General features: G+C 35.4%; 1 protein-coding gene across 3 annotated transcripts in view; it reads right to left on the bottom strand.

Moving 5' to 3' along the window:
* htr4 (5-hydroxytryptamine receptor 4) overlaps window positions 1-3,705 on the bottom strand; it is a 139,145-nt gene extending 135,440 nt beyond the window's left edge. Inside the window, exons 1-2 of one of the 3 annotated variants that reach the window (XM_032555748.1) lie at window positions 3,224-3,704; window positions 2,669-2,801 (exon numbers count right to left, since the gene is read on the bottom strand). The gene's annotated coding sequence lies outside the window, so the exon portion shown is untranslated. Of the gene's footprint in view, window positions 1-2,668; window positions 2,802-3,223 lie in introns of all 3 variants that reach the window. The other 2 variants (XM_032555749.1, XM_032555747.1) reach the window with 2 other exon arrangements.
* Between the last annotated feature and the right edge of the window lie 8,583 nt (window positions 3,706-12,288).

The following is a 12,288-nucleotide window of genomic DNA, read 5'->3' on the forward strand; positions in this document are numbered from 1 at the left end:
ACCCTAAGCTTCTGGAATAACCTCCCCAAAGCCCTACCCCATTTCAAATGTGTTAAGGTCTGTGCCAGAAAACCTAACAAATAAAATGAACTCAAATTTTGCCATGAAAAGTGGTAAAACTTTCAGTCAGACTGATGCCAGAAGCTTGTAGATGACTAAGCAAAAGATGGCGGAACTTGATATTTTACGCAAATCAAATATTAGGTTGGTATTATGCGTGTAAGAAAATCTTTATCATAAACAGCATCACAAATGTCTTTCATAGCTGCAATATAAAGTAATTATCAAAACATAGTAGGAGCTTCATTGCATAAAGTCCACCACCATCAGTCACCATCTGCAGTGTTGTTGTGGCTCCCTCCAGCCTTGTCAGCTTCATATTTACATCATCCACCCTGCATGCAGAGTTATTCTGCCCCTAAAGTTTCTTGTTGTTCTGTACAATGTGTACCAGACTGTGTGTTACCAAACCACTTAGCATCAAAAGTCCTCTATTGCTTCCTATATTGACAGTTCTATACAACAACATGGTAACGCATCCTGGTTAAACCCTGTTGCTGCATACTGATCCCAGACACACAATGTGCATTTTAGTATAAAGAGCAAATCACTCCAACTTAAATCTTGCATTGATATAAATAAGATAAGAAAAACTGCATATCAGCATTCAGACTGATATGCAGCCTCAATGCCGATATGCACTCTCAACATGTTTTCATTATCAAACACACACATACACAAACATGTGCACGCCCACACATACTGCAGCTCTTTAGAGTTTTCCCCTAATTGAATTGAATTTATTTACTTTGCAGATGAATCAAAATAAGGTGGAATAATAGGTAGGTCAGTAGTAGATATGTATAAAAATGCATTACATGAAGAGGGGCAAAATAATTATCTGAAATATTTTAATCCACATACAACAACTTTAGACACTCAATTAGTGGCTTTAAAATTGCTTCATTGTTCTTTTTGGGTACTAAATTCATAATTTTGTCATTTTAAAAGATACAATCTTGGCAAAACCTGCCATCATGTTATATAATTTACCATTTGTTGTAGATAAGTAGGGTAAGTCTGAGTTGTAACTACTGTTTAGGGCCATGAAGGCAGGGCATTATTGTTGACTTTGTCAATGAAGACTTTGAGCTTGAATAATATCCTCAACCACCACTGGAAGAACCAATGGTGTCCACATTGTAATAAAACATGTCAGTTGCTAGATTTCAGGTTCAGGAATCATACTCCGACAGGACCAAAGGGGGCAAAAACTTTTTTGAGCTTGATATTATGTTTTAATGTTGTTCCCTCATCAAAAACACACCTGGAGTGTTGCTCTGATTCATGCATGTTTGAGAAATCCTTGAATCTCCTGTACCAGACATTCAGGGAGTGCGTAAACATTTGCTCATTCAAAGCACAGCCTATTTCCACAAAGTTCCTGCTTAGAAATGTAGTTTATATACGATTATGGGCCCTCTAGTGGAATACCTGAGAAAGCCTTCAAGCACAGAAAAAAATATATGCATAAAGAATGGTTGATGAATAAAAATGACAGTTTTATGCCAACTATAACTCCATCTATATTTTCAACAAGCTTAGGTTTATTTGCAATCATGAATCACAAACGTTACCTAACCAAAAACAAGCCAACAAAGGTTTTGCCACTGGAGACGCATCTGTTTTCTGAGTGCGACCCTTTGGTACCATCCCCACAGAAACAGACAGCCACTATACACAGCACAGTACTTTCCATCACTGCTTAGAATTCCCCTGCAGGGATTCAAAGGTGGATGCAATATAAAATCTTACCAGTGGGTCAGCTCATAGTTAACCACACAGCATAAAACAAAACATTTACAACAAAATGCCTCAAAAATTTTGCAGAGCACAATATTTCACTTTTTTTATTTTTGTTCTATATTGAACTGTGTCTAAGGGACTTTCACAATCAGATGCATTTATTGCAGAGCTCTCTCCACAAGCAAGGAAGGTAGAAAGTAGTAAATTTTCTTTGCTCAACAGTATCACATAAAAAAAATGTTGTCTAAGGAGATCTATCCCCTATACTAACACCTGGAGTCATTTGTGTGTAAAATTGCAGTTAGGCTGCTCTCCAGCTCATCTAGAAGAGTTGTTAAAGGCGAGCTCCAGACTGTAAACTGTAAATCATAAAACTGTGATCCTCCAATCAACATCTGAGCCAATGAAACGACACATTGTACCTCAACCTTTGATCGATGGAAAATGGATTGTCTGCGTGATTAGATCATAAATATTACATAAAAGATTGCAATCACAGGCCTTAGCCCAAGTCATTGTGAAAACATTTGCGCAGAGAGAAGGCAAAACTGCTGTAACAGAGTGATGAATTCAAAATATAAAATCACAGCACCTCATACTCCATTTCTGAAACATAAAATTACCTCTAATGTGAAAAAAACATTTTAAAATGATTGACCTCCACAGCCCAAATCATCTACTTTCATTCAAACACTGGTAATGTCCTATCAGCATGACAATCAAAACTTGATAAATGAAGAATGTTCTACTGTAACCTGTCATGATCAAACTTGTAATACAATCTAAACCAAATGAACTACACATTAAACAATCCATTATTCAAAAATTGAACAGAATTGAAAATACTGGCTGTTCAACTTACAGGATTTGGTGTCCCCACACAGCCTCCTGCTTCAACAGGCAAGAAGCATGTGACAGTTCACTCCGTGCATGTATCCACAGCCCTCCTTATCAATGGATCACTGATCGATTTAAAAGGGTAGCTACAAGTCCGCCTGGATGTGCAGGGGTCAAATGTATGGAAAACATGCATTTAGATTTAAACTGTTTTGGTGCATTTTACAGTGAAAGTGAGATGAAATTTGGCAACAAACACCATTCAACGTTATAGGGGATTATCCACTAAATCCTTCTGAATGAAGAAAAAATATTTATGGATTATAAATCCCTGAATTAGACCTGGTGAAACACAGAGATACAAAAAAAAAATAAAGAAATCAAATTTTCTGTATTCCTAATATGTTCACTCATTTGGGAATTCCGACACTCTAAAAGTGGTTGCACATGACAGGTGGAGGCAACGCGTTCTTTAGTGTGAGCGACAGCTTATCTGAAAAGCTCACCCTTTCACGCAGAACATAAACAAACTGGAAGCGGACACAGAAATGCCTGGCAGAAAGAAGTGGAGTTCACTCACCATTTCTCTGTGAAGGCGCCGGGTCCTGAAAGCATGTCACGACACTAAATACCCATGAGCCAAAACCCCGCTGCTCTTCAGTAAAACAACAGATAAGCAATAGTGAGAGCAAAAAAAAGAAAGAAACCGCTGACTGTAGTTGACGGTCGGGACTGCTCAGCTGAGTGGAAGGAGCGCAGCGCAGCAAAGACCAGTGGCGGAATTTGGAGACACGTCCGTGCGCAAAAAGCCGGCGAGCTGAAGAGCGCACTGCTGGTTGGGACGCTGGAGGGACACTCTGTAAAAAGAAGAGTGCAGAAACCCCTGCAGAGAGTTGGGGGAACCTCGAAGGTTTTTAAAGGAACGCGGATTGTGTCCGGACAGTCTGCTGCGGAGGAGTTGACGCCGTTTCGCTTTGTGTGAACTCACAGTGGACATTAAACTGCTCCGGTCAAGTCCCTCCTCCCTTCTTCAGCCCTGAAGTAACGGAAGCGCTCATTCTTTCTCGCAGTCTCCGTCACCGACACACTACATTTAACTAACACGATCCATTTGGCCGAGGCTGTCCCTGCTGACGCGCTACTGATTGAAATGACCTGTGCACGTGTAAAGAGGCAAACTTTAACTTTCATTTAAAGACAAACCTTGAGTGTACAAAAAATGTATGATTTTTGTTGATCTACAACAAAATGCAACTTTTTGTAATTTTGTTCTTTTAGTCAGTGTCCAGAAAACAACACTTAGATGAAGCAGATAAATTAATAAAAAGTTAGATAAATTTTCTGAATTCAGTTCAAAAAGAGAAACTTGTGTATTTTACAAAGTAACATAGTTAACCATTTATGTTTGGTTCATTTATGGCCACAAGTAATAAAAAAACACATTCAGTTTGTCAAAACATTTTAATTTAAGTTCTTCAAAACTCATAAAAGTTGTGAAGTTGCCTAGTCAAAATCCAGACTTAAATTGGATTATAAAAAGTCATGCCATGGTCTTAAACAGATTTGCTCATATTTAAAATCTTACAGCTTTTTATTATGACATGAAAAATTGTCACAAAAAAGCCAAAAGGGAACAGCATTTTTTACTGCACAGTGTACATATATTAACAGAAGAAATGTAAACCTTATGCGACCTACATATTTTATTTCATTTCTCATTCAAATATTGAAACAGACGTAAAAGCTTTGGAAAAGAGCTGGCTTCCACAGAATTTTATCTGTTCGACAAAAATTCCAGTAAACTTTTTCACACCTTAAACTATTGTTGCTGGTGTTGCACTTAATGGTTTGATTATTTGATTATTCAGTTAAATACATTTCACAAATTCTTGCTAGAAGATTTCCTGAACAGTAGTAGCAGTATTAAAAGTTTTAAAAGTTTCTCTAATAAGAAGATGTCTAATTAGACAAGCAATTATAATCACGCCAAACTTCCCTCCGGGCTTAAATTAAAGACAGCATTGCTCATTAGCGCAGTTACATGCATTTAAAAGCACCTTATTAACATTTCCCCTTTTTTATTCTCAGCAGGAACTTTGACACCTTTTGCAGATCAAAGTCAGTGCGGTTTCTCCTTCAGTTTTAGTTCAGCCTTACCTGAACACCAGGTGGCACAATGTGTTAGACTTTGAAAAAAAAAAGTATTTTACATTTAACCCTATGAGAATACTGATTAAGCAATAAGGGGCAAGAGAAGATTTTAGTAATGAGGAACAACTTAAAAACGTTATCATATAGATCCTGGTTTGATCCTTAGTTTTAGTATTTTTACTTGATTACATTGTTGTAGCTTTCATTTGAAGGTCTGCTGTTAAGAGTCATGAAAGTCATGAGAAAACATCTTTCTTACTTGAAAATTAAGTGAACGTCCTTGTGTCTGTCCAGAGGTATTATAAGATAAAAGCAAGATCTGTACAGGTCAGGAAAAAGAAAAGGTGAAAGAAAGGTTCCCTCCCTCTCATCATAAACTGTTGAACCCTAACCCGTCTCTGGCTCATTAGTCCCAGTTTCTTCCTGGCATCTGTCCAATCTTCATCTCCTACTCACTTCTCCATTCAACATATTTTATGGTGTGAACAGATCTGATCTGTGTTATCCTCTCAGTGTGTCTTTTAACTCCATCCAACTATTTGTTTGTATTATTTTTTCAGGAAACTAATAAAATAAAAACTCAACTGTATCTACAATGCATGGTTGAACAACCTAATTTAATTGGTTGCACATGAATGTAAATTTAGTACAAGAGTCTAAATGTAATAACAACATGCAACATTTTGTCATGTTATATGTGACAGAATTATCTCCTCCTTTAGGCCAAACAGTAGTTTAAGAGTAACAGTTCAACCCAATGACAAATAATACTCTGTAAAGTTTTGCCAAAAATTTGATCAGTGATGTCTGCTGGATGACGGAAGGAGAGATAGCTCAAGGCCAATTCATTGTCCCACCTACGATTTATCCCTGACAGATAGCAAAAAATGACCTCAACTAACAAGCAGCAGAAGCTTCCTCCTCTCACTCTGAGTCACAATCTCATTTTCGCCAAATCCATCTAAAAATAAAAAAAAGAATGTGACTTTTTTTCAAGCACTGATGTGACAGCAATTTGGAAAAAATAAACTGACTTAGACAACAACAACTTAATTTTTTTGACATGTAGAGTACACAGCATGCATGTATATTATTCTCAATGTAACAAACACACATTTTGCAATGTAATATAAGTCACGGTTTTAAGGAAAACCAACGTTTCTTAGGGAATACACATTTAAATTTTTGGATATTTACTCAAACCAAACTTTAGAGAAATATTTAAAACTCTTAAAAACAATAATTTCTCAACTAAACTAAATAAACTAAAACAAATATTATGTACAAGAACTGAGTATTTAGCCAGCACTTATTCCATTTGGTGGCAGTTTATATTACTTTCTTCAAATAAAAACTAATAGCTGTCAGGCAGAAAAATATAAAACAACTAATATAAATCCTGATTAGAAAGTGAGAGATTTGTTTTATGCAACAGATCTGAGTTTGTAATTACAAAACCAAGAAAGTAGTAATAGCCCTTTAATGTTGCTAGACTTGTTGAAGGGAAAAGCAATAATTTAAAGGCAAATGGTAAAGATGACATTTATGAGTGTCTTTGTCTCCCTTCTGTGCTATAAATCAATAGGTGTTACTAGTCCATGCAGTAACATGCTACTCGAGGAGCACTTCAAAATTACCTCCATTCAAAAAAAAAAAAAAAAAAAAACAATAACAAAAAATCTGATTCAAACATACTTTATAATAAATTGCTTTAAAGCAATGAAAATCATTCTTAATATTGTGCAGTCAAGTGGGAAAGAAGGCTGTACAAAATATTGTTTTGTGTTTTTCTATATACATCTGGAGTGTGGTTAAGGCTCCATGCAGAGGGAATGCAAGACATGCACAAAAGAAACAGAACAAAACCTACATGACCAATGTTTGTAAAGAAAAACCTGATCTTTGTCCTCTCAGAGCCAGATCAGCTTGGCAGCTGAGATGAAGGTGTGAAGATGAAACAAAAAGAAAAAGCTACCCTGCTCTTTTCAGAAAACTAAACAAACTTCCATGTGTGTTGCATACATATATATACATTTTGGAAAATGAGGTGATAAACCAGCAGTTAGACATTCATCTCATAGCTACAGCTGGTTGTGAGCTGTTCCGGACTGTTAGATTACAGAAAGTGCATTTGCATAAGAAATTGTGCAGTGCGACTAAAAGCATTTTGGCTGCACTGACGTCTGAGCTGGATGATATGAATCATATGTCTCATGCAGATAATCAAATCCAAATAGAGACTTGACTGCTGATTGCATTTAAAGTATCTATAACCATCCACTTATTTCTCTATGAAGGCTGATGCACCACAATGCAACACATAAAGCATCTGATTATCAACATCACCATTGTCTCTATGTCTTGGAGTTGTCTGCACTGCTGAAGCATGTGTCTCATTAGACTACAAAGAAAAACAAATAAACTGAGCATTCACTGCTGAAGTATGTCAGTATCAGGCGATAAAATATGAAGTCACTTCTTCATGAGGTTGATTATTGTGACAGAAACATGTTTTTTGTCCTCCTGCTTCACCTCTTTGGGTGCAACCTGAACTTCATTGGCTTCAAGTAAAATAAGCTCATGCAAAGTGATGTCAGCTTCTTATCTCAGACTCTTGTAAAGAGTAAGAGGGAGAAGGGAGAAGGAGAAGTGTAAACTAAAAGAAAGAGCTTAGAGCAGGGCATTTACTTACAAATGTTTAAAGTCTGACTGCCTGCTTATTCTCAGGTTTTTTGTTTTTATATGTATCTCTTTGAAGATTTTTTCTCAGCTATAAAATGTTATGTTCACATTGAGATCTGAATGTAGCAGCTTAATTCTAACCTCAAGCTTAATATCTTGAGGTTAGATATTAATGTATCTGTGCAGTGTGCCCTTGTCTTTTGGTATCTTTATTCCAGTTTCTAAATTAAAATCATCAGCAGCAGTTTATCTTTAACATTTGATCTCCACTCTGGAATAACACAGTTTTAAAATATCGAGCTAAATATTTATATACATCAATTAAAGAAAACATTCAAATCTTCATAATTAAAGAGAAATGTACAAAGGTAATCAAAAAATTTCAAAAGCACAATTAGTTTACTTCAATAAAGTTAAGAGTTACATCTGTCCGTACATCCATTATCTACTTATTCAAGATTGAGTACAGGTCCCAGTTGTTCCTCTTTTCAATGAAAATGTTTTTTGTTAAATATGTGCATAAGTACTTCATATCTAGATATGAAGTTTTTTTCTCAAAAAATAATTATTCATGTTTGTTTAATTTGTGCCTCATCCAATAGGTCAAACACTGAACATCATTTCTGTTTATCTCATTCTAATGAGCTTAACTAGTCACTAACAAGCTTCTCAAAAACAATAAAAGCAAGCTGTGACTGTTTCTGAGTATGTTTGTTTTATGATTCAGTCAAAAGGAGACTTCACAAAGGCAAACTAATGACACCTTTGTAAGTGAATAAGGACTGTTGTTGGGAGGGATGTAGATAAGGTCAGCAGTTTTATGGGTCACATAAATGCAATTTAAAAAGTACCAAGTTGTAATTAAAGAATTGTGTTAAAAGGGTGATAAAACTAGAAAATATTCATGCTAATGTGATTTTTTAAACATTTTATTTGCTATATTAGTTGCAATAAAACAAAGAGAACAAAATTAAATTATAATTATGAGATGTCTATTTGTACATGTGATTGAGTAGCAAGGATAAATGTGTGGCACAATCTTCAAAGGTTTAATAAATTGGCTCAGGAATCAGCTTCTCTTTTACTAATATTTCATAAAGTAATTAGATATTTATTGGTTTAAGTAATCAGTTTGTGATGGAGGAGCCGTCACGAGGTGGGCCATATTCCTACAGAAAGGTTCTTGCCGACATCCTTGCACACACACCCAACACAACTTACTTTTTGGTTCAGCACAAATTGGCGTGGTGCACATACGGTGTTTCTGCCTCAGTCATGTTCATCTTAGTTTGTAGTTTCCAGTGTCAAACAGCTTCTTCTTCCATGACGTTTTTTTGTGGCAGCTTAGAAACTAAGTTTAGCTCCATCAACTGGACTGAGGTGTAACACACAAATTTAACTCACCCTATATCTTCAATTAAGTAATTCACTAAATAAATACATATTACATTCTTCCAGCTAACTTTGTGTCTTTTAAATATTTTATAAGTGCTTGAATTAGATCTCAGTGTCAAACATTTTTTCCAATCTAGATATCCAAACAAAACTATTTCCGGATTAAAGTGTGCCGGGAGAGAGTCGGGTGATGATATAACTATGATGCCATCAGTAAGTTGTATTACTTGTTTCTAATAAATTGTTTTTGGTTACAGTTTTCTTTTTTCAGTGTTATTATTATTTTATTTATTTTCTATACTTTGATAAGAGTTTACTTGAGTTAGAAGTAATTGTTTTTTTTTTTCTTGTTCTGTTTTGTTTTTGTCTCCTTATGGGCGGAGCCTGTGAATACAAATTAGGGCTCTGCACCATGGAGTCAGTCTGAGTTTAAACCCTCAAACAAATCACACTGATGGTGATGGACTTCTGAGTTACTATGAAGGTGCTGGAGTTTTTTTGAGGGGGTGGGGGGTTTGGGTTTTTTTTGTATGTGTGTCTGTTTTTTTTAACCTGCCTGGATGTCAATTGTAAATATACTGGATTCTTCAACTTTTTTTTACTTGAAGATGAGTACAGAAAACAACATCTAAAGTGAACTACAGCACTGGCTTATCACTTTTGTCCAAGTCATTTTTAGGTGTAGTGTGTTTAGAAATCCAACATGTCAAAATCTAATTTTCTAGGGTTTTGCACAGAGGTGATTTTGCACAGACATAAAGGAGAAAGCATTACATGATTAATCAAGTAAAATAAAAGAGGCAGAACAGATTTGACAAATCTATGAAACATTAAGTTATTGCCAACATTAAGGGTAATAAGAATGGAAATTTGTGTCAAGTGTCAAGTCAGTAAAGAGAGTGGGAAGAGCAAACATCTTTAGGAAATGTGGATTAAATGAACCATAATTGTTTCATTTTGTGTAAATTATTTTACTTGTAGACAGGGAGACTATTGCAGTATAATATTTTTTTTTACTCTTCTAAATTGTGTGTGAATTGTGAGACAGTTATTTTTTGTTTTTAAGCATATGCACTGACTGATGGCACTTTTTAAATTTTGTTGTTCTTGTGACAATGACAATAAAGATTTATCTTATCTTATCTTATCTAAATTGTTGTACAGGTAACCAGGTCTGAAAAAGTTGTTTTTTAAGTAACATATCTGCATAGTCAGATCAAAAGACCTATGCCAGTATTTCTCGATAGAAATAAATGTAGCATCAATGGACAATGCAATAATACAAGCTGCTCTATAGGACATTAAAGGACAAAACAAGACAACATGATAGATCAAATAACTAAAAGGATGGAATAAAAAGAAAAATAGACCCAAACCCTTTGTCAAATTATCAGACTAATAAAATGGAAGAATTTTGATTAAAAATATTGCCATTCTTTGATAGCCATTATTATTTCAGTGCAGTGGAAACTTTTAATATTACTAATAAAGTTTATTTTGGGCTACACAGAAAATATGATCTCTTCTCCACACTCATGCTTACATGAAAGATGTGCATTTTTTGTGCTGACTTCACTGAGTAGTAACCTCCAACCTCTCCGCCTCTCCTGGTTTGTAATAGCTCCATATAGACTCCTAACTACCAAAATATATAGTGCATTAGATGCTGGAAGGTGCACAGAAACCTCAACCAAACTTTCATCTCTCCTGATCTTCACAAATGGAAGTAGAACTTTGTGATGTAGTGTAATGACTTCCCATTATGAGTTTTCCAGTTTCATGGTTTTTATCCATCTCCCATCTCAAAAAAATGATCAGGTAAAGTTTGATTCTGTAGCTCAGGTTCTCAAGGCCCTACAGCTTTTTGCACTGGTGCACCAAATGTTTATTTCATAGGTGGACCAGCACAGAAGTTAGGTGCAGCCAAATTTTTGACCACATCATGTTACTTAACATCTCTGTCAAATTAAGGTCATATTGACTGGCAAATGATTGATTAAGAATCATAAGCTTGTAAACAAAGTATTTGAACCAGAACGTCTAAAAAAGCCCTTAAAAAGCTTCTATGAGCTGAAATTGGACTTGAACTTAGTAGAGGGGCTTTTTCTTTTGCAGCATTGAACTATTTTATCATCCCAGCGGCTACTGATAATCTGATCTAAATCTGCCATGGGTTTGAACAATTTATCTTAGCCTAATTACAGTGGTTAGATTGTGAGAGGAAACCAGAGTACCAGGAGACAACCCATCCATATACTGTATAGACAGAGCATCGAAAATGTATGCAAAACGGCTCCATGTTAGGATTTAAACCCAGGACCTTCTTGCTGCAAAGCAACAATGATAACAATAGTGCTATTTTTTTTAACATTGGACAGGTTGTAGTTCCTATTATATGTGCTCTTTTTATTTTTCCTCACTTTGAATAATGTATGTCTTTGTGCTCTAGAAATAACCTTGCATTCCATCGCCTGCATTCAGCTGTAATCTGAGGCAAGACTGAAAATTAGCTTTTCAAAGATATTCTCCATTCAGTCTTACTGAGCTCTTTAGCAGACTAAGGGGGAAATATTTCAGTGTCTGGACTTTCAAAGCTGGTAGAGATATAGAGCAAAAGACTGAAGTGTAATTGCAGAAAAAGGTGATTCTTTGAAATGCTGAACTCAGGAGATTGGCTCTGAATATAAATCACATAGTCAGAACAATTATGAGCAAATGGAGGGATGGGGAAAAAACAAATAAAGAAAAACAATGAAAGACCCCAAGGCATTTCCAATACATTTGGAGCCGCTGTATGCATCTGATAAGTGAGAACCTGTTGTCCAAACACATACACTTATAAATGTACGTTTTTGCCCTTCCCTGGGAGATTCAGCCACTTTTAGCCTGGCTCTGCAGAAAATGAGTTTCCAATTTGTGACCTTGCAGCAACTTTTTCTGAAATAGACTTTTACTGAGCCAGCCCAGAGCAAACATTTAGTTTGGAGTGAAGTCATTTCAAACTGGGTCACCTTTAATTCTTGTAGGTGGATTAGACCTATTAACCACAGAAAGAAAGAAAAGAAATTCCAAAGACACAAGAAAAAACATAGTTTACTAACAATACATCTCACCATATGCTGAGGAAAAGCAGCACTTTGAGCTAATTATAATCAACATATGAACAAACTAACAGGAACTTTAATTTAACACTTCCCATATTGACATTTGATTTGCTTAGTTTGCTAGCAGTAAATTGTGTGTGAAGAGGCAGTAAAAGGATAAGTTAATTGAACTGCTCATGCCATTATTTTCTTCTTAGAATATTTTCTTATATAAACTTTTACTTTTAAAAAGGGATCAAATAAAACAAAACAAAACAAAAATATTAATTGAATTACACCATTCTTTGGTTCTAGTTTGAGTTATTTTACAATT

The sequence above is a fragment of the Xiphophorus hellerii genome, chromosome 23 (genome assembly GCF_003331165.1).
Source record: "Xiphophorus hellerii strain 12219 chromosome 23, Xiphophorus_hellerii-4.1, whole genome shotgun sequence".
Lineage (NCBI taxonomy): Eukaryota > Metazoa > Chordata > Actinopteri > Cyprinodontiformes > Poeciliidae > Xiphophorus > Xiphophorus hellerii.